The sequence below is a fragment of the Chroicocephalus ridibundus genome, chromosome 1, assembly GCF_963924245.1.
Source record: "Chroicocephalus ridibundus chromosome 1, bChrRid1.1, whole genome shotgun sequence".
Classification (NCBI taxonomy): domain Eukaryota; kingdom Metazoa; phylum Chordata; class Aves; order Charadriiformes; family Laridae; genus Chroicocephalus; species Chroicocephalus ridibundus.
Window position 1 is genome coordinate 53932578 of NC_086284.1, and position 20997 is coordinate 53953574.

Here is a 20997-nt window from a genome sequence, read left to right on the forward strand (position 1 = left end):
AAGAATATGTGCCATAATCAGTTTAGAATTACTTATTGTTTTACTCAGTTGCATTAACAACCCACTCTTTCTTATATGCATTCTTGGAGGGAATAAACTGGATACCTATTTTAATGGGATTATAGCAGAATACAAACAGAAACAGAAGCCTGTTCTAGACTTCTGTGACAAGAAAAGACACTCTAATATTTTGCACTCAAGCTCTAATCCAGTCTCATTCAATAATTAAAATGTTGTCCAAACTAGACAATAGTAAGAGCACAGACAGAATATAGCCTATCTGTATCTTCATAGATTATACAGGTTAAATCACCTCAGGCAAAAGAAGGATTTCAACAAAAGTCTTATGGCATCAAAATATGCTCTCCGACTATTAAGCTAGAAAGTATTGGACAAGGCGGCTAAGTATATCGCAACTTCTGAGAGGTTTTATGTGTGTGTGCTAAAGGTCCTTAACATCAGGAGACGGATCATGAATCCTAAATGGAGAGAGAAGCTTTTTTCTAGACCAGAATAAAGTGCCTCTCTTTAAGAAATGAGGCGTAAGACCTGCAGCTCTCCTCAGCATTTTCTGCTAGCAAATTTACTCTGCTTAGTTCAGCAGCCTGGCTTCATGGATTACTTTAGGTCCGTAACTCTCCTTAAGCACTATGAAGGTGTTTGGGCACTGAACACAGAGTATGTATTCTACTACGTGGCAAAATATATGAAAGAACAAGAAATTGCCACATCAGGCATTTCCAGACTTATCTCCAGTCTCAAGTGTTTTATTATCTAGTGGAAAATGGATGACAATCTGGAGTCTTCGTTCAAGAGTTTCTTAACAATTCTGTGTAATGTACTTGTTACCAAATTAGAAAAAGTCCTTCTCTGCCTGGTTGTTCTGCTTTCCAGTATTTTAAATACACATCTAGATAATGAATCTTTTTTTTTTTTTTTTTCTAGAAAGAAAACAAGAACTCAGAAAGCTGATGTTCTCACAGAACTGCATAATCAACAGTATTTTTTCCTCTCATAGTGCACTCTGGAGTGGTGAATTATCATGCAATGGAATAAAAGGAATTCAGATTCTCACTCTGGTAAAACTGGCATTGCCTATGTTTTAAATGTGAAATGCCTTCATTTGGAGCAGACGCTTCAGAAAGGCAGTTTTTATTCTGATATATACCTCTATAAAACCAGTGTGTCATTGTATTTTGGCTATTTTTAAATTGAAAGTACTGTATCGACACCCCTGGAAAACAAGGTTCTTCACTCAACAATTAAACATACAGAAGCCATGTGGAGACATCAGAAGTTTATCCTCAAGTGCTTCAGATTGAAACTAGCACTTGTGTAACACATAGTTATGTCTTTGCTTTTTTAGTTTTAAGTCGTGGTCTGTGTGGTGGGTTGACCTTGGTGGGCTGCCAGACCTCCACCCAGTCACTCTCTCACTCCCCTGCTCAACAGGACAGGGGAAGAAAATAAGATGAAAAAGCTTGTGGGTCAAGATAAAGACTAGAGCATGAGCATTGTGGGGCGATGGGGGATGGGGATTGCAGTCAATCCGTAACAGTTACTCTCTGCTGATCCTTCCTCATCCTGAGGTTGGGACGTTCAGTAACTGCACCAAAGCTATAATACAATCTTTTTCATTAAATAATGTTAATATCATGGCCTTGGCCCAAAATATGTTTGATTTTTTTTTTCTGTCTCCAGGTAGTTATGTTAAATTTACGTCATTTTAAGAGAATTTTAATATCCATCTGGAAAAGAAAAAGTGTTACCAGCTTGGATCTTCAGTCTTGGTTTCAGTGGGTACACAATAATGACTACCATTTTTCCATCATATCACTGCAATTTTCTTTAAAAGAATTTATTAAATTAGCTATAAAAAAGAAGTTAAGTAACGTTTTGGTAAAGTTTGGATCTACGTGGTAATCTGTACCTAGGTGGTAATCTGTAGCTGGTAATTCAGGACTTCTAAAATAGCTTTTCCAGGGTATCTATCTGACTTGTTTGTATTAATTTAATTTAATCACCTGTATTAATGACTTTCATTAAACCTTCTCCAACAAAAGATTTCAGTTCTTCAATTCAATGTTCTTTGAGCAAAATATGCTCATCTTGAAAACACAAAACAGCTATATTCCAAGATCAGATTGTATTTTGTTGTACTTTTCAAGTTTTAACCACTCAGGGCAAGACTGTCAACATTAATTAAACATTTCTAAGGTAAGGAACAGATCTGGTTAGCTTCAACATATTCACAGTCTGGTTTGTTTTGTCGAATACATGAGAGAGAATTCAAGAAGGATTTGCACCTAACTTTAAGTAGGAGCGCTTAATTTTAAGCATTTTCATGATTAGATGTGACATACTCCTTTTCCTAAATGCTTCACATTTTCTATTGCATTTCCACCTAAAAGTGTTTCTTATTTTTACTTTTTAGTCAATATTTTCTTATTAAGCAGTTCTATTTTTGTACAGAACAAGAAATTTTATGTACATGTTGACAATAATTGGTTCACTATTTATTTTTCTTTTGCATCATTTATTCTTTTGCCTTTATTTTTTGAATCTGTTGCTGCTATCAGCAGTAAGTTTCTGCACATACATTGTGTCTGTACAAAGGAATAGTTGTCTTTTGAAACAGATACAGCTATCACTGACATTGGTCAGAACAAGATCAAATCATAACAGCTCAGACAAAGCCAAACACAGTCCATTTTTTAAACATATCTTGACTTCAGCAGGCTTTGGATCAGGCTCAAATGCCTGTGTTTTTCCATCTCCATTTTCCTCAGGCAAGCAAGTCCTTGCAGGAAACTCATTTGGTTCTGCGGTGTAGGAGCTGGCTGTAGGAGGTCAGACCATGAGGAGCCCAGGCCACTGCAGAAATGTCTTCTGAGCCCCAGGAAGCCCAGAGGCAGAACTGCACAGCTCAACCAGTTCTCATGCAAAGAAGTTACAGCAGCTCAAGGCGGTAGCTGAACAGTGTTTAGAAAGAAGCACAATTACATTTTCCAAGAGTCTTACAGATCAGAAAAAGAGATATTAATTTAAAATGTGCGTAGAAGAATGTGTTGAATGCTATTTGAATGTACTTATGTTGAAATTGTATTTGCACATTTTGCAGGTACATCTAAAGTGCTTTTTTTTTTTAAATGTGGACCTCTGACAGTGTTTACCATTTTGTACTATTTTTAGAGCATTTATCAGTAGCTATTGTATTAATATAACATCAAGCTGGATGCAAACATTTTTATTGTGCTGTAGTCACTAAATTGGCAAAAAAAAAAAAAATTATACAGAACTAGCTGTTTCCAAGTCTCATTAACAACTCAAATACAGTTCAATCAAAGGTCTGTAAAGCTTTGAAGAGGACTTTAGCACTGTTTTAAGGAAAGCTCTGTGTTTTATACATGTATTTTGAAATCACAGAAAATAGAGAATATACCAAAGCACTAAAAAGATATATACAAAATTAATTACTACATCATAAACTAAAAGACCTAAAAGAAAGAGTCAGAGATATTTGAGGCAGTCAAATCTTCCAGGTACTCACCCAGTGAGACAGAATTATGGTATTTATCAAAAAGATGAATATTACTCATATTATGGTAGCATCTAGGTCTACAACAGATCTGTGATCATCTATCCCTTTAATAAATTCTGTACAAACTCATACAGCCCAAAAGGTATAAAATAATATAATTATCAGGAAGAGGAAGGAGGAAAAGAAGCAGGAAAGGGGAAGCAGAATGGGAAGGGAAGGAAATTTAAGGGTCTAATAATATTCTCATTTACCAAACAGGAATTCAAAGTGTAATAATATTAAGTAATATTAAGTAATTTGCTCAAGGTCACACATATGTGGGAAGGTAATTTAAATCTCCTAATTACTAGCTCCATGAATTATCTAGAACTGATATTCAAATGTCTTGGAACCCTTCCCATTAAATTGTCACCTTTGATTTTCTTTTTTCACAGTAGCTTTTCAGGAAAACTTATTTCCTGTCTCTACATTATGGATTGAGGGGAACAACCAATAGAAGATCTTCTCTGACTCTCTCCCAAGACAATTACAATTGCAATACTTCAAACCAAGCAATTGAAGGCTCATAAACTGCAAGATGTGGTGACACAGTTCAGTTACTTTCACCCACCTGTACATGGAGCACAATCTTTCCCTGAGTTCTGTCTCGCTTAGTATAGCTCTGAATGGCTTCCAGTACATGTCTATCCAAAATGCACAAAAAGTAATCATAGCCTCATAGAATCGTTTTGGTTGGAAAAGACCTTTAAGATCATCGAGTCCAACTGTAAACCTAACACTGCCATGCCCATCATTTAACCATGTTCCCTAAGCACCACGTCTACACATGTTTTAAATACCTCCGGGTGGCAACTCCACCACTTCCTTGGGGAGCCTGTTACAATGCTTGACAACCCTTTCAGTGAAGAAATTTTTCCTAATATCCATCCTAAACCTCCCCTGGTACAACTTGAGGCCATTTCCTCTTGTCCTATTGCTTGTTGCTTGGAAAAAGAGACCGACTTTTCTACAACCTCCTTTCAGGTAGTTGTAGAGAGGTATAAGGTCTCCCTTGAGCCTCCTTTTTTCCAGGCTAAACAACCCCAGTTCCCTCAGCTGCTCTTTGTAAGACTTGTTCTCTAGATCCTTCACCAGCTTCATTGTCCTTCAATCTTTGTTGCAATCAACCTTTTAAAAAATCACACACTATCAAAACCAAAACACAATCAAGATCTTGTTCACTTCTTCCTGAGGCAAATGGAAAAGCAAATGGAATTAATTTTTTTTATGTGAGTTGCATTTACTTCTCTGGTGAATGCTATTTTCAAAAAGAAAGCCTCCTTGGTGAGAATTGGTAAAATTATGAAGCCTTATAAAACTACAAGTTCTCTCTACTCTTAGAGATAGGTCTGCCTTTGTTTGGAAATGGAAGAAAAAACATATGATAACAAAGATTTAAACAGAAGGTAGTTATTTAAATCTAAAATTGTAATGCCTACTCATCTGTCACTGAAGTGAAACAAGATTATACTAAATCAGTCCCTACAGTTACTATTACTAAATTTTCCAAGTTAGAAATCCTGAACAATGTCGGATCTCCCTAATTCCTACTGAAAAAAAAACCAACTTAAGAAATAATATAACACACAAAATGTAGCTGGGGCAGCTGTATACTTCTAAAATGCTTTTGATGAAAGATTCTGAAGTGCCTTTAAACAAACCTGACAGGTTGAAGTATCTATTCGTACAATGAAAACCTGAACTTCAGTTTCCCTCCATGCATGAAGGATTGCAAACGTACGTTTCTAATCCTCATGACAGTCACTTAAGCACTAAACTGGAGGCTGTCAGTTGGATAGAAGAAAGGGTGGTAATGCTTTCCTTCCCTCTAAAGAACCTGTTGTATTAGCAGAATATGTCAAGATTTACTGGGGCAGGAAAAGAAAGCAAATGTAAACATGTCTTTTTGTCTTAGAGTTACGACATTTAAGCAGAGATGAAAAACCTTGATTTCCCATCCCTGTACCAATAATTTATTATATTAGTTTTACTTTCTAATGAAATTTAACATAAGTAACTGTCAACAAGACTGTGAGCAAAGAAATAAAACTCACCTATCTCCTTCAGTCCCCTTTCGTAAAACACCCTGTTGGCTTTTGTCAACACCCTGATCTTCTTAATCAGGTAATTTAAAATTATTTACTCTTAATAGCCCATCTTAAGCAGGAGGAAAGCGTGCTAGACTTATTCTAGTATTTCTAGCTTTCTAAATTTGGAGCTACAACACTTCTACACAGATAGCAAATTGTCCTGGTTTGGGGTGGAGCAGAGCCAACTTTCTGTTCAGTGAGGAGAGAGGCTCTTGCTGATACTTGTTGCTGTGGCAACCAGGGTCAGCTGACTTGTTTGTTTACCCCATGGAGGGGGTTGCATCTGTGGGGAGGCGTGGACAGGTCAGGTGACAAAAACTGACCAATAGGGTATTCCATCCCATCTGCCATGCTCAGTATAAAAGGTGAGGGATCAAGGAGGGATAAGGGTAGTTTCTTGAGTGGCTTTTTTTTGTTTCTTCAGTGGCTGATGTTTGAGAAGGACTCTGTCAGCTCATTAGCCTTTTGATCCCAGTCGGTGAGTTCCAGTTTGTCACTGAGTCAAGTTTGGATCTTCCCCAGTGCCTCACAGTGATATCTCCCTGGGAGGCTGATATGGTTTTGTATGTATTGTATCTATTCCATTATTTCCTATTTTATTATTAATATTTCATTGAAGTAGTTTAATTTTTTTCTGAACTCATAAATCTCTTTATCTCTCTTTGTTCTCTCCTTGGAGTGTGAGGTTGGGGGAGAGCATCTGTTATCTTGTCATTGGCCAGCGCAGCCCAAACCACGACACAAAGACGTATGTGAATTCCCATAGCAAGTAAGATACATTCAGAATTGATTTTCTGTGATGCAGATGAGACCAGAGTTAAGTTTTTTTTTCAAAAAGTACCAGGGTTTTTTTTTCTTGAAAAAGTGGTTTCACGTATCTGTTTTCACTCTAGAATTAGCAATCTCCAGTGTGGCATCAGATACAAGAGAGATACTGCTGCTTAGCACTTGACCACTGGCTATATCAATGTGCTGGTAACTTTGGATCTCATTTTCAGGCCTCTTCCTCTCCATATGTGCTGTGAAAAGAGCCTTGGTTTCTAACAGAGGGTCCTCAGCACCCTTCCAAGGACAATTCCAAGCAGAGAGGCACCAATATTCCTTTTAAAACTCACTCACAGTTTTACATGTACTATACAAATACATATAACTACCACAGCATATGCTAGAAAGAGTTGGATACAGCTGAGTGGTGGATCAAAAAAGGTAAGGTTCATTTTACTATGTATAAGCCTTCAAAAGCCAGGTATAATATGTAGGTGTAATTCATTCCACCATTCAAGAATGTGCTAGAGGGCTTATCACTCTCCACTGGCTTGGAAAATATCCAGTAAAGTTCATGTAGGTTAAATAGCTAACTTTTAGAGAATTCATCCATTTCAAATTATGGGTCCATGCCCACAAGATGATTAAGCCTATCCTCTTAAATAAAGTTTGACAGCGCTGTAAAGAAAATACTCAATCTTCTCATGATTTGGCTGTTTTACCTTTTAAAGCTGATTCCAGAGCAGAAATTTTCTGAATACATGAATTCAAATTCCAATACACAACTTCAGTCTTTAATTCAACTTTTTTTCTGTTTTATTCAATTGTCCGGTGGTTGTTAAAGCAGAATGTCCCCTGCCTTTTTGAGGCCCCTTAAGCAAATCCCATCATGTAGTTATAAAATAGAAATGGTGTAGTCATGCCTATCACTAAAAAGATATTTGATATAACATGTTATGCATTTTGCTCAAGTGCACCAGTGAAAAGTACGACATGAAAGCTTGCAGATTATTAGAATGAGATACTTGTAGGGGAATCTTGCTACATAGTGCACACAACAAAAAGATGCAATCTTGTAGGGAAAATGATGTGCACATAACGACCATCATTTAGCAATCAAAAATAATCCATATATGTTTTTACTTTTGTTCATCCATGTCAATGCCAAGTTGGGTTATTGTACAGATTCAGAATTTTAGTTTTAACTTAGATGGCTTTTTATTTGAAATGCATGTTACTTAAGTGCAGTCGGTGTGAAAAACTCACAAAAAGTCTACTTTCTTATGTAATTTCCTTTTGCTGTATCCTGTTTTCAATTTTAGCTTTAATACTAATTTAAAAGGATTTTTTAATAGTAACTTTGCTGAGAATTCCAGAACCTCAAGTACAGCTATTTATGAAACTTATAAAATTTATAATATGCATTTATATAAATGCAATAGAATACATATTCAATGTTACATTGTACATATTTATGTAAAAGTTATGTTCACTCTATTGTGATGTAACATTTGTTAAAGTTCCTAATGTCTATAGAAAAACTACTGTAAATATCATTATTTTGCCTGTATATGCAAACCAGTAAGGAATGAATTCTTTCTGTGACTAAAATGCAGTATTTATTTCTAAACATGAATGACTACTGCAGTCATTCTTGGGGGGAAAAAGATGCATCACTGTCCATATATTAATAAGGTGGAAGATGTGATTAAGTTATTTTGTATATTCTGCAGAATAAAAAAGGCATTCACTTCTTAATATGGGCGTCTATGTCTCAGCACAGATAACTGTTGATGTTGCATCTGGTAAAGTCTGGAGGAAGAAGCTTGGAATCTTGATAGGTATGAAAGAAGCAAAAACAACAAGAGAGTTGATGGAAGAAAGCCTGTAGATTAAACAGAATTACGTAACATTGTAAAATATCTCAGACTGCTTTTCGAAGTTACACATGCCCTGCCTACTGAAGCATGGACAACACTATGAGGTGGGGAGTGCATGTCCCCGTACCATGCCCTGCAGCCCACCTTCAGCCACTGAAGCATTAGTAACTTTGCTGTTCTTGGCTCACAGCCCCTAGTCATTCCTCTGTGTTTTCACTTAGAGAAGTTCAGATAACTTACTGGAAATGTATAAAGCTTCAGGGGTTAATTACTGTGTGATGATTTTCCTATGGATCAGTCACAACTTTGAGAGCAGGTACATTGCTCATTTTGTATAGCTTTTTTCCTTCCAGCTCTGGCTGGCTCACTTTTCCTCACCTGAGCTTAGCCAGGGAACTGTTCTGAAGAGTAAGAAATGTGCTCCTACACAAAGAGAAGAAAACAGATGCTTTATACACTTTTCCCCTCCATTTGGCCTCACCTTATTTCTGTGTGTGGTTTTGCTTTATGATCTTCCCTAAATTAGTCAAAGTGGTTACAGTATTGTAAATATAAATGCATGATTTGCCCTGTTATGCAAATATAATAGATTACATTCCCTGCATAGGTAGTTGGGATAATATACCAAAAGGCGAAAGTCATACAACATTTCTAATAAACACATACATTCTAATAATTTGCTATTTATATGCTCCTGGTATGAATAATTCATCTAAATACATGGTTCTAGGTTCCAGGCCTTTTTAGTAGCATTGCTACTTTTACCCTGTTTGTGTCACAGGTTTTTTTTCTTGCCATTAATATATTAATTTGTTTAATAAAGAGGTCTGTGTTTTCTATTTTCTGTTTTTTATTATGCTTAAACCAGAATCAAATCTTACCTACTATATGTAATACAACAGCTACATGAAATGTAGTAATGTAGCTTGTGGAGAGACAGAAGAGCTTGGAGTTATATATACATTTATATATAATACACACATTCCTTCTCTCCAAAGCTGTAGTCAGTTTGGGATTAAGATATTATGACACTTAAAGCTTTAAGATAAAATACTGAGTTTTGTTATCCTTAAAATAAGAGTCTCATAAGTTAAGACAAGCTCAATAATTTATCTGAGCTTTATACATCCAGCCATCCTTAATTGTTTAATTCAGAGTATAATTATGAGGTAATATATGCTATATTGTATTCATGAAAGGTATTTTGCCTGAAATTATTTTGTAAAAGTTGTAAAATATTATATTCAATACTTTAAGGTTTTGATTTAGCACATGGGAGTCTGTATTTAGAAGGAAAAACAAACCCCCAGTAATATGAAAAGTCAGTCTTCCAAAATGCTTTATATTTGGGAAAGGAATCTTGTAAATATCACAGTCCTGATTCTTTGTTTTCTAGGTCATTGTGCAGTCATGCAAATTGGATTATAGATATTTGTTTAAAGTTATTTTGTACTCTGTGTACATACACAAAAATAATTACACTTGTTGAAAAGCTGTACAGAATTAAGCCAAAGAAACACTTGGATTTTGATAAATAACTTATTTTCCTCTATCTACATTAACAAGATGAGAGGCAAATGCAGATGTAATAGGGATATTCCCATTCAATATTTTATAATTTTAGTTTAGAAACATGCTAAATGGAAATGGTTTGAACCGCTGTCAAATTTTGTAGATAATTAGTATAAAAAGGAAAATGTACAACGGTAATTAAGGAGAGGGAAGTCTTGAATCTCTTGATTCATTACTAGGAAAGAAAAAAAAATCAAAATAAGTTTGAACAGCTTAATTTACGGATATTTTCAAGGCCACTACTTTCTCTTTATTTTTTTCTTTAAATATAAATAACAATAAAAAACATTTGATCAATTAGTTGGGAAGCCAATGACTTAATGACTAATCAGAGGTATGAATAATTAAATGGAGGAAATGAATAAATTCAAGTCACCATAAAACCATAGAAAGACTTTTTATCTCCCGATCATACATTCTCAGTCTTTCCCCTCCAAATTCTATAAATTCTATATTTATAGACTATCAAGACAATTCTTTTTATCAGGAAAGTATTTCTACAAATAAGACATGAGGGACCTGCACTGACATTCCCTTTGCAAGACATCTTCTGTGAACTTGGAAAAATCCTAGCAGCTCTCACAGAGGGTTCCCTCACATACAGCTTTAGGCAGCTATGATAAAGGTGTCTACGTCACCTGGTGACCCATTGTAATCAATAGAGAAAAACTTTTTTTAGAGCAGATTCATTGATTTACTTCAAATGTCTACATCGTGAAGAGACAATGTCTCATAACCACAAAAAGAGCCTGGGATGAATCCCATTTTACAGCTCTTTCTTTTGTCAATTGTAAAATGAGGGATGTATTCCTGCCTTTCTCCTCACAAGAATCATGAGATTTAAATCTGAAGCACTGTGATTTGTACTGGGATTATAGATATATATTAACCTCTGGACACTGAAATAGAACTTATAGATCCAACTATAAACAAATAATTCTGATATAACAACCCACTAATGGATTACATAGAGTCAAGGGGAACAGCTCTCCAGAACACCTTTGGAACTGAGGGCGTTCACTGCGTAGAGGTGTGAGTCACAGTATGGGGTGTAGGAGAAGAACATTTTGGGATTGCACAAGACTTGCTATGGGATGTTTAGGTGAAGAACCAGAGGTGGGGAAAGGGAGGGATGCAGATGATTTGAAGTGCCAACAACTGAAGTGGGACATCAGGTCATAAGGGCCGGTGTGTCTGTGGTGTCAGGGACTGGAGCGAGTGTACGTGTGTGAACAAATGTGTAAGCACCAGCAAAGATCAAGTTGGTCTAGCCAGCAAGAAGGTGAAGTGGCCGGGGAGACAGGGATGTATGCGTGTCTCTAAGGGTAAGCTGACTGTTGGAGGGACCAGGGGTCCCAGTCCAGCTGCTGCAGAGACACTGCGGTCTGGGGTCTCTACTGGGACACATGTTTTATTCTGTGTACATGTATGTGTGTAGGGGTGAGGCACCCGGGGAAGATCCAGGATGAGGTACAGGATTGGCTGAGTGTCCATGGCCAACTGGACGATCTGGCATGTGTGTGGTTCTGCACGAGCCATGACCTCAGTGTCTTGTATGTCCAGACCGAGGGTCTGAGCCCAGTTGCAGGAAGGTTCCACATTGCACGTATGTATACATGCACATATATATTTCCTACCAAGAGCTATTCACCCTAATCAGCCAGAAGGGGAAACGGATGAGGCCATTGGTGCTGTTTGTGTTTGTTTGGGTGCTGAGTGTGCCCGTTTCTGTTGGCTCTGTTTGTGTGTGTGTATGTATATATGCACATATACACATGTGTATGTGCTGTATGTGTGGTTTTGTGTGTGCATGTACCTACTAGGAATACATACTGAGCTGTGCTAGTGGTTGACATGGGGGCATGGAGCTGTGGCAGTCTCATCTCTGTTGGGCTGCCAAAATTCATGCCCCACTCCCCGGAGTCCCAACATCCATAATAGTGTTTAGACAGGTTTCCATCCATTTCTTCATCTCCTGCCAGAGAATGAAAATAATGGTAATCTGAAGTTAGGAACTTTTCTTTAAACAATTATCTCTAAATTTTGCTCGGAAATAAAGCATAACAAGTGATGGGATATAGACTAGTGTTATTTACAGAACACTGATTTGTATACAAATGAAAAGTAACTAGGAGAACTGGTAGATGCGAGCATTAAATCTCCTATCCCTTATCTGGTAAGGTTTCCTAGATCATGCAGGTGGTTCTTGACAGTGAGAAAGAAACAAGGAGAGGAAGAGCCTTGTCTGTCCAGTGGCCTGTATGTTAACTGACTTCCTTCAAAGTATAAATGTTTAAATCCACAAAAAAATGGGACGCTTACTCATCAGAAATAAAAGTGACAGGCCTAAAATCTTTTCAAGGCATAATGGCAAATGGGCTTTCAGATGTGACCTGAAGGAGAATGGAGGTGGGGACTATGGTATAGACGTGGTATGTTTAAAAAGGCATCAGGGACAAAACTGTGTAAGGATGTGTATGTGTACAGATATACACATAAATGCTTGTGCATTTTTGCACGTTTTACACACACACACACACACAGAAAGTTCTTTAAATATACTCTTCACTCATTTCTATTCAGAGAGAAAGTTGTTATAATAGCACTTGTTTTGAAGGAGAAAGACATGTTCATCTATTTGATATACTAGATGATTTCTAAGCTAAAGAGGTAACTTATGGTATTAAACGTTATCTCTGAACAGTATTGCTGTTCTGCAATCATTACAAAGAAATTGTAGTGTGGAACAATACACAGAGAACATCTGCAAAAGAAAAGATACATTTTAGATGGTTTTGCAAATACATGCCCTGCGGTTAGATTTAACTGTAGAATTGTGTTTGAATGAAACCCGAGGTGACAGTTGAGGGAGCACACTAATTTAATAACAGTTGATGAATTAAGAAACTGTATTACTTTTTAAAATCACTTAGGAAGTCTCCTCTCAATCCCCTTGGTTGCCTGGTTGATTCTTCTAGACAGAATGTCAAAAAGATTAGGAAACACGCAGTCTGTACAAACCACTGTGTCTGGTTTAGCCTCTTTTTCACTTTCTAAAGAGAGTTACATCAAAGCTTTGTATTTCCGTTCCAATAAATACACTCCGTATGAGAGTTTTCTTCCTTTTGGGACAAAATACTGCTGATTATCACAAAATTTCTTCTAAACTGAATACATAACCTTTAGCCTCCATCACTTTTAAATATGTTTCCTTTCAAAGAAGAAGAATATGTCAATGACACAAAGTCATTAACTGAAGCATCCTTAAGGTGATAAACCACTCCTTTATGCATAACAGAAAATGAAACCATTTATAAAAATGTACCTTTCCAGGAAAAACTCTTCTATGGTGGCCCAAATACCTAATGATTAAAGCCAAATACCACAAACATTATAAACTCAGCACCAGCAAAATGAACATGGAAGAACTATTTGAACTTGACAGTTGTGCTTTCTAAAATGTTTTCAAAGCAATCAGGGAATTACTATGATTGAGGTAAAAAAACCCTAACATACCCAAAAGATAATTCCCACCACTCACAAAGACCTCAGACAAAGTAATTTCAGTTACTTTTTTTACGGATTTAGACCTTTTCAGAGTTACCCTTGATATTTCCTTTTCTAGAATAGATTATTTCAATATATGCTTCATGAAGCACAAATTAACATGATGCCTTATCTGATAAGAAATCAGTGCTCCTCTGGGTAGTGGTAGATAAAGGGAATGTCATTACACATAAAAAGGCAGAACTTCTGAAACAAGTGGTTTTTAATTAAAGAAGAGACAGTAATTATAGTACAAACAAATATGTTTCTATGCAGCACAAGTTCTAGCTACAACTTCTCATTTGTCAGGGGACCCTCCGAGGCTTAAAAAAACCAGCTAGCACTGAACACCATAAACAACATTCTAGTTTAACAACTCTGTGAAAACAACATTGAATGGAGCACAATACACTTGCTAATTAATTTTCTCTCTTGCTTTCGGAAGTGGTTCAAAGAGCCAAAAATGTCCTGAGTAGTGGATTAAAAGTCTTCTCCCACGAGAAAGACATGAATTCTCCCCTCCTGTAATAGCCGTAATAATATACTATGCACATATAGTACTTGACCTATGATACTGTCTCTCCCTGTCCAGATGTTAGGATTTAAATTATATACATGCATTTAGTCACAATGATGCAAGAAAAAAAAAGGACTTGTATTTTTTTCCTGGCCCTGTGTGTATTAAAATGCAGAAATTATTATAATTGTAAGCTATGTAAAAACAAAAACCTCACCATTGATCTTAGAAACCTAGAGCTGAAGTGAGGCCCCTGCTCCAAGGATGCATTAGCTGTACTCACAATATTCTTGACAGATGCTTGTCCAGCTTCATTTAAAGACCCTCATAACAGAGATTTAACAGTCTCTCAGAGAGTGTATTTAAATGTTGTGACACCTTTTTTATAAAGTTCCATGGGTGTTTTTTTTAGCTACATCTAACCTGATTTTCCCCCATTAAATTTTAAGACCATTATTATTTTTGAATCTTAGAAATTATTCTTTTCCTTTTTTCACCATATTTTGAGGTATTAAAAAGAATGTCACCTTGCTCCTTCCTTTCTCTTCCTTAGGATAAACAGTTCACTCAATCTTTTCATAGAAATTATATTTTCTAGACATTGTTAATCTTTTGATGTTGTCTGGTCTTTTTTACAGCTGTTCTAAATCATTCTTAATGTATGACGCAAAAACTTTACAATAGGAGTTAAGCTGAGGCCTTTCTGGTTTTAAATAAACAGGAAGTATTACTATTTTTTGTACATCTGTTTTCTTTGCAAAAGTAGTCTTCTTTAATCACAGTCAGTTCATGAACCACTATGAAATGTCAATTTTTGCAAAATTTCTATCTAATAATTTTTTTTCTGCTGGTATTTGGGTATCTTCTTGTTCTGTCTCAACCAAAAAGCCCCTAATACTTTACCAAGGGATCCAAGGATTTTTTTATTTATAAATAATATGTATGCATGCATTCATGCTTCTGTATGTCTATATATGCATGCATATATATTTTAGATGGTGATCTTTGTCTGTGATCTTTCTTTCAAACATCCGTTTGTCTTTTCTTCAAATAAGTAAATAAACAGCAAAAACGTGTTCTTCCTTGTTATTACAGAGTAAATGTGTTCATACTCGAACAAATGGTTCAGCACTGTGTAGCTGCTTTGTCCTACCTTAAGCTTTTCTGTAACTTACATGAAAAATGTCTGTGATTCATGGCTGAAAAATCCAGATTCTATCATGGAGCGTGAATGTAATTCTCTTTCACATCTACAAAGGGCCAGTTACACAAATAGTATGTTATATGCCAGGGAAAATACAAACATACAGATTTTAAGCAATGCAAGAGTGAATTTTGGTAATTACTGAATTTTGACTGAAATAAATAAGAAATCACATCTTCGAGTTAAGCTATTTAATTTAATTTTCAGTCTGCAAATGACATTATGATTACTGAAGACCATGAAGCTACAATTTGTTCATTGATACTGTACAGCTGACACAACTCCGGGAGAGTGAGTTAAATTCTTGTTATTAGAACTCTGAATTCAAACCTTACAATGAGATCTTTTCTGTAAACCAGAAAAAATGTCATTTGCCTGTCAGATCCCACAGTAAGCTAACAAGACTGACAGTTAAGAAGCCTTTTTTTTCCATTTTCTTTTTTTTTTTTTTTTTCTATTTGCCATAAGCTGTAAGAAAATCTCTCTGGAGACATTTAGAAAAAGGAATGAGCAGTGCTTTTACAGCTTTGGTCATTTAGGTTGGCTTTATCAAAGGGTCTTGTAAAATAAAGAAGAACCCAATGTAAGTTTATTGCCCCTTTGTTTTTCCTATTCAGCTCTGCAAGTCAAGAGGAGCAAACACCAAACACAAATAAATATTTTTGTTGTTCTCTCACATTCCTGTGGACACAATCACTATACAGAGGTGAAGGAAAATAAAAGACTTATGCTCTCATTTCAGGGACTTTTTTTCCCATGTATATTAAAAAATCAATTTTAAATAAAGGCAGTCTTTGATAAAATACTTATTAGAGGGATGTGCAGTCTCTACAATGTCTTTGCTAGTATGAATGAATATGACCAGGGTTACGGTAAAATATTATTAATCACTGATATTTACTAAATTTTCTACTTAAACTCTCAATTATTGTACTTCAGGAATAGCAAATCTTTAATACTTCATTTCATATATTAAAATGTCAGGCTTTGGTCCTACATTTGCTCAAGTTCTATTCCCTATGGGTTTTCTGTATCAGTATAGTGCATATATATGAATATATAGCACTATGCACTATAATCCTATACTAACCACAGTGCATTCATAGATTTCTGGGTGATTACAGACATTTAAGAGGTCAGGGAAGAAGGATTTAATGTCTAAGAAGACAATCACATGGAAGTAAAACGTAATAGTATTAAAAAGTCCTATTCATAGATGATGAAGTTCAGCCATTTCTCATTAGTGCTGTAATGATATTTTTTTATTTATATATTTTTGTTAAAACTTTCCCTGTTTAGAAGCTTAAATTCCAGAACAGAGAGCCCTTAGGTATTTTTTCTTTCTTGTGATTTAACCCTTGCACAGCCTCTTCTTTTTCCATTGTACCTCAACATATATGAGGCATTCCACTGTATGTATGAACAGAAGTAGCTCTTTATTTGAATAACACAAAGTATAGTCTTGCCGTTGTTTGGAAAATGAGGTTCTAGGAGAAAATGTAGACAAAGAGTATATGCTATGGGGAAATACAGAGTTTTTATTTCTTAAAAAATCATCTTGATAACTTAAAAAGCAGGATCTATAATGTGAAGAGGACTCTCGTCTGGAAAAAATTGGAAACCATCAAACATCAGTTCAAGAAAAAATACCACTGTAGCAAATTCACATTTTTTAATAAATGAAACAATAAATAAAAATAGATAAAAATGCAAAAGAAAAAATCTGTATGCCTTATGGACTAATGTTCATGCAGAGAGATTATCGCAAATTGTGCTCTTTGAATTAAAATTGCTGGTAACGATTATAACATTTTCAATTCTCACTCAGTTTTGCTGATGAGAAATTGTTTTAAGGTATAGTATAAAAGCCAGTCTGCCTAAATGCCACCTAAGTGCTTAAACCCTACATTTTGTTTCTGCACTTTATTACTTAATTCTATCGATGTCTACCTGGCTGTCCACCAGAAAGTTTTCCCAGTGTCTACTCAAATTTTGTTATGGCAAAGGGGAACGCATCATTATCATGGAGCTGAGAATTTATTGTTATTCCAATTAATATTTTAAATGTCCAAAGGTCTAAATTATCTAATGCAGAAAATCCTCACTAATAACAGAGTTAGGTTTATTATCAAAGCAAGTGGGGGTCCTAGTGTCAGTAGCTGGAGAGCCCATAGCTCTCTGTATGTATGGAGGGTCCAACAAACTCTGTAATAATTTCAGGTAGTGCTGGGAATTTCATTTTTGATTATGCACCTAATATGCATTACCAACTGTGAAGAAAATATTTGATAACTGTCACACGTTTCTTTTGTATAGACAACCCAAACCTGTTACCAAAGATAGCATTCCTTATTGAATTTCCTGAATTTGAAGCTTAACCTGTTGATGGGCCAGACAACTTACGTATTCCAATACATGTTTACTAGGAATGATCGACAAACACGTGTAATGGTTGCTGGAGTAGAAAAAACTGATCCATCACTATATCCACGGCTTAAGAAAGATTGATGGGTAAATAGGTAGAGAAACACACATACATCCGCAACAGATAGATGCTAGCAGAGCAGCTTCTTTATTTCCCCTCAGCTCTTTTTTCCTGTTTTGATGCTGGCAGCAGGAAAATGGATTTTCTTTAGTAAATGTCTCACAGGTAAAGCTGAAGACTTGGTTAGAGGACGACGTTCAAATGGAAATGAAGAAACAATTATGCAACATTAATACTACAGCTTCCTCTTTTATGCTCCACAGCAGCTGGTCTTAAAAAAATAGACAATCCAAACGTTACCTGTGGTTTTCCATTGTCTTTTCTAAGTGGTATAGAAAGTACTAGTATTCTCTACAAGAGCAAGTACTAAAGTAGAAAGTCTTTCTTGAGATTATGAAATTATTTCCTCTCAGATCTTTGAAATATCCTCTTGAATGCCCATTTTTACATGATTTTAAATCCCTTGATAATTGGACTACTGAAAGTATATTAGTGACATGGTGTTTCTACTGTAACAGAGTTTCTGTGGTGCGATATGTAAATTGAGCAAAAAAGAACTAAAATCACTATCTTTGTACAAAAGGCCAATAATAAATTACAGATAAATCACTGAATTATCATAATGCTTATCATTCCCTCGTATCAAGGAAAAGTACATAGATACTGACTTAGATACATAAAAAAGGACATGACTTAGATACTTAAAAAAGGATAACAGAAAAGAAAAAAAAAAAGAAAAACAAATGCAAACCCACCAAAAACTGAAGGAAAAAAAAAAAAAAAGAACAAAACTGAAAGCTCTTACACAGGAACTGACTTTATATTTTCCTAATAAAAACAAAATTAGACCTTCTCAGTAATTATCATCTTACTTGTTCTTAAGCCCATGAAATTTTCTCTAAACTAGGTAGAAGGGAATTGCAGTGAAATATTTTGCTCTGCCACTAGAAGCTGTTCCAAGCTGTGGGAATCAGTGGTCTAGCTCTTACATCTATCATGTGAACATTAAGGACATGCCACAAGTCATCTCCTTCATGATCTCCTTTAGCAGGTTGGAATAATCACCTGCTACTAATCCAAGAGCAGCCACTGCACAGGCTTGCAGGCCTGGCAGTCGGTTGATATGGGTGATCTTAGACAGGTGTGCATTTTAAGAGCCTGGCATCTAAAACTAGTAATTTGTATTCTTATATTACGTTCATGAGAACTGATAATCTTAGTATAGTACACTGTAGGAATGTGTCTGAGAGAAAATGGTCATGTGAGCCAGCCTCCCTACTATGAGAGATTAGATTAAGAGCAAAACAGGTGGTAGAAGATGGAATTAGTACATGGGAAAAACAGGAACCGAGAAGGTAGAAAACATGTTGTGCTAATGACTAAGCAATTTACTATGTGAATTCTTGTAACCAATCTGATCTGTGAATGAACTGCATGGACAGCGCGTGGACAGTGTAACTAGCTAATCAGAAATAAGCAAGTGGCATGTCCGGCTACAACACAGGGTATAAAAGATGATGATCTGTGCTTAATAAACGGCTTCTGTTGATTCACATTGGATCATCTGGAGTCCAGTTATTTCTCCTCAGATGGTGACCCCGACGTGATACCGATCAGTGCTTGGCTTGAGCAACGGAATGCAAGGGGCGGAAGACCCAGAAGGAGATCCACTGGCTGGAGGACGGCTCAGCTGGACTGAGACCGGGCAGATTGGGCGGCAATCCAGAATAGAGGAAACAGACGACGTGGCCACGGACACTCAGAGAGAGGTGAGCAGCCAGGGCAGGAGATGGGGCAACAAGTAACAAAAGAAGGGGCTATATTAAGACTTCTCCTGCATATCCTTTCTAAGAGAGGAGTGAAATAACGATGAGCGTATGCTCCGAAGGTTGTTAATATGGTGCAGAGAGAATGGATTCGCACCAGAGCCCCAGACAGCTTTTAAACCAGAAATATGGGAGGCTGTTGGGAAAAAACTGTGGGAAGTGATAAGTAAAGGAGACAAAGAGGCATCACCTTTAGCGACGACATGGTGGTTGGTGTTATCGACCTTACAAGATATAGAAGCAGAGCGAGCCATGGCGGCCGGGGCTTTTGCAGCATTACAACCCATGGGAGTGGGATTAAACAGGCCAGGTCTGAAGGTCTGGGACGATCCCCTGCTGATCCCCTCTGCTCTACCTGAGGCCGAGGGAGGAGGCAGAATGTCAGCAGAGAAGGACAGAGCCGGAGCTGTTTGCTCCTGCCATTGCCCGCCTCGCCCCCTCCTGTCCCCAGTCGCCTCCCTGAGATAGAAGTGCTGGTTTTCGTATGTCTGCTGTGTAAGTGTGTGTGGGCGCCAGCTTATACTTGCTGATCAGCATCTGTGCTACTGTTTGCTTTTTGTTGTGTGCAGTGTCGTTAGGTGACTCCACTTGAGCAGGTGTTCTGCCCGGTGTGGTACTGTTCTCGTATGCAACTAGGGCTGACACTCCATCAAGTGAAGAAGTTTGTATATACACAATATTTAGACGTAAGGCGAGTGCACCCCAGGCAGATACACCAGGATGGGCTGTAGAACCGATGGAAGTCCTGAAATATTGGGGGAGTTTTCACCAGCCGACACGTTTACGGTCTCGGGAACGGCTTGCCCGTGCAGGGCGTATCGCTGGTTGTTTGTTGTTTGTCTATAAGATCATGGTTGATTGGGAAAAGGAGTTGAGCCAAAATCTATAGGATGCTCTGTAGGAAAATGGGAAACTGAGCTCTTGTTGCAAAGGCAGACTTTTATGTCAGTCATAAGTGACGGAAGGAAAAAAGAAAAAAAAAAAGAAAAAAGAAAAAAAAAGAAAAAAGAAAAAAAGGAAAAAAAAGAAAAAAAACGAAAAATAAAAAAAAGAAACCAAAACAGGAACAATTAGATGGGAAATGTGCCACGTTAACACAAAAGTATGCCATACGCATTACGAGAAAGCATCAGAAAAAGAGAAATAGGACACCTGATTCAAAGCAGCACCATAGAGATATTTTTTTGGTTTTTTCCTATATGTGTATATGTTATTGCATGCCTTAGTAGATTGCTCCGTGTTATACCCTGCGAGACTAAAATGAACCCAGCAGAAGCAGTCTCTTGAGCAAGGCGGTGGAATATGGGAAAGCAACAGAAGATCGACAAAGAGGATTGTAAACACTCTCAAGGGACTCGCACCTGGGTGCTGGAAAACACATATATCACACCAATTGTTATTCAGTCTTGGGTGCTGGCAAGAAAAACATTTGGATGACATAAGCCTGTAATGGACTCACAGACACCTTATCTAGCTGCTTGAGAATCTTGACCTGTTGTGGAAGAAGATCAAAGCACAGTACCAGCAAGAAC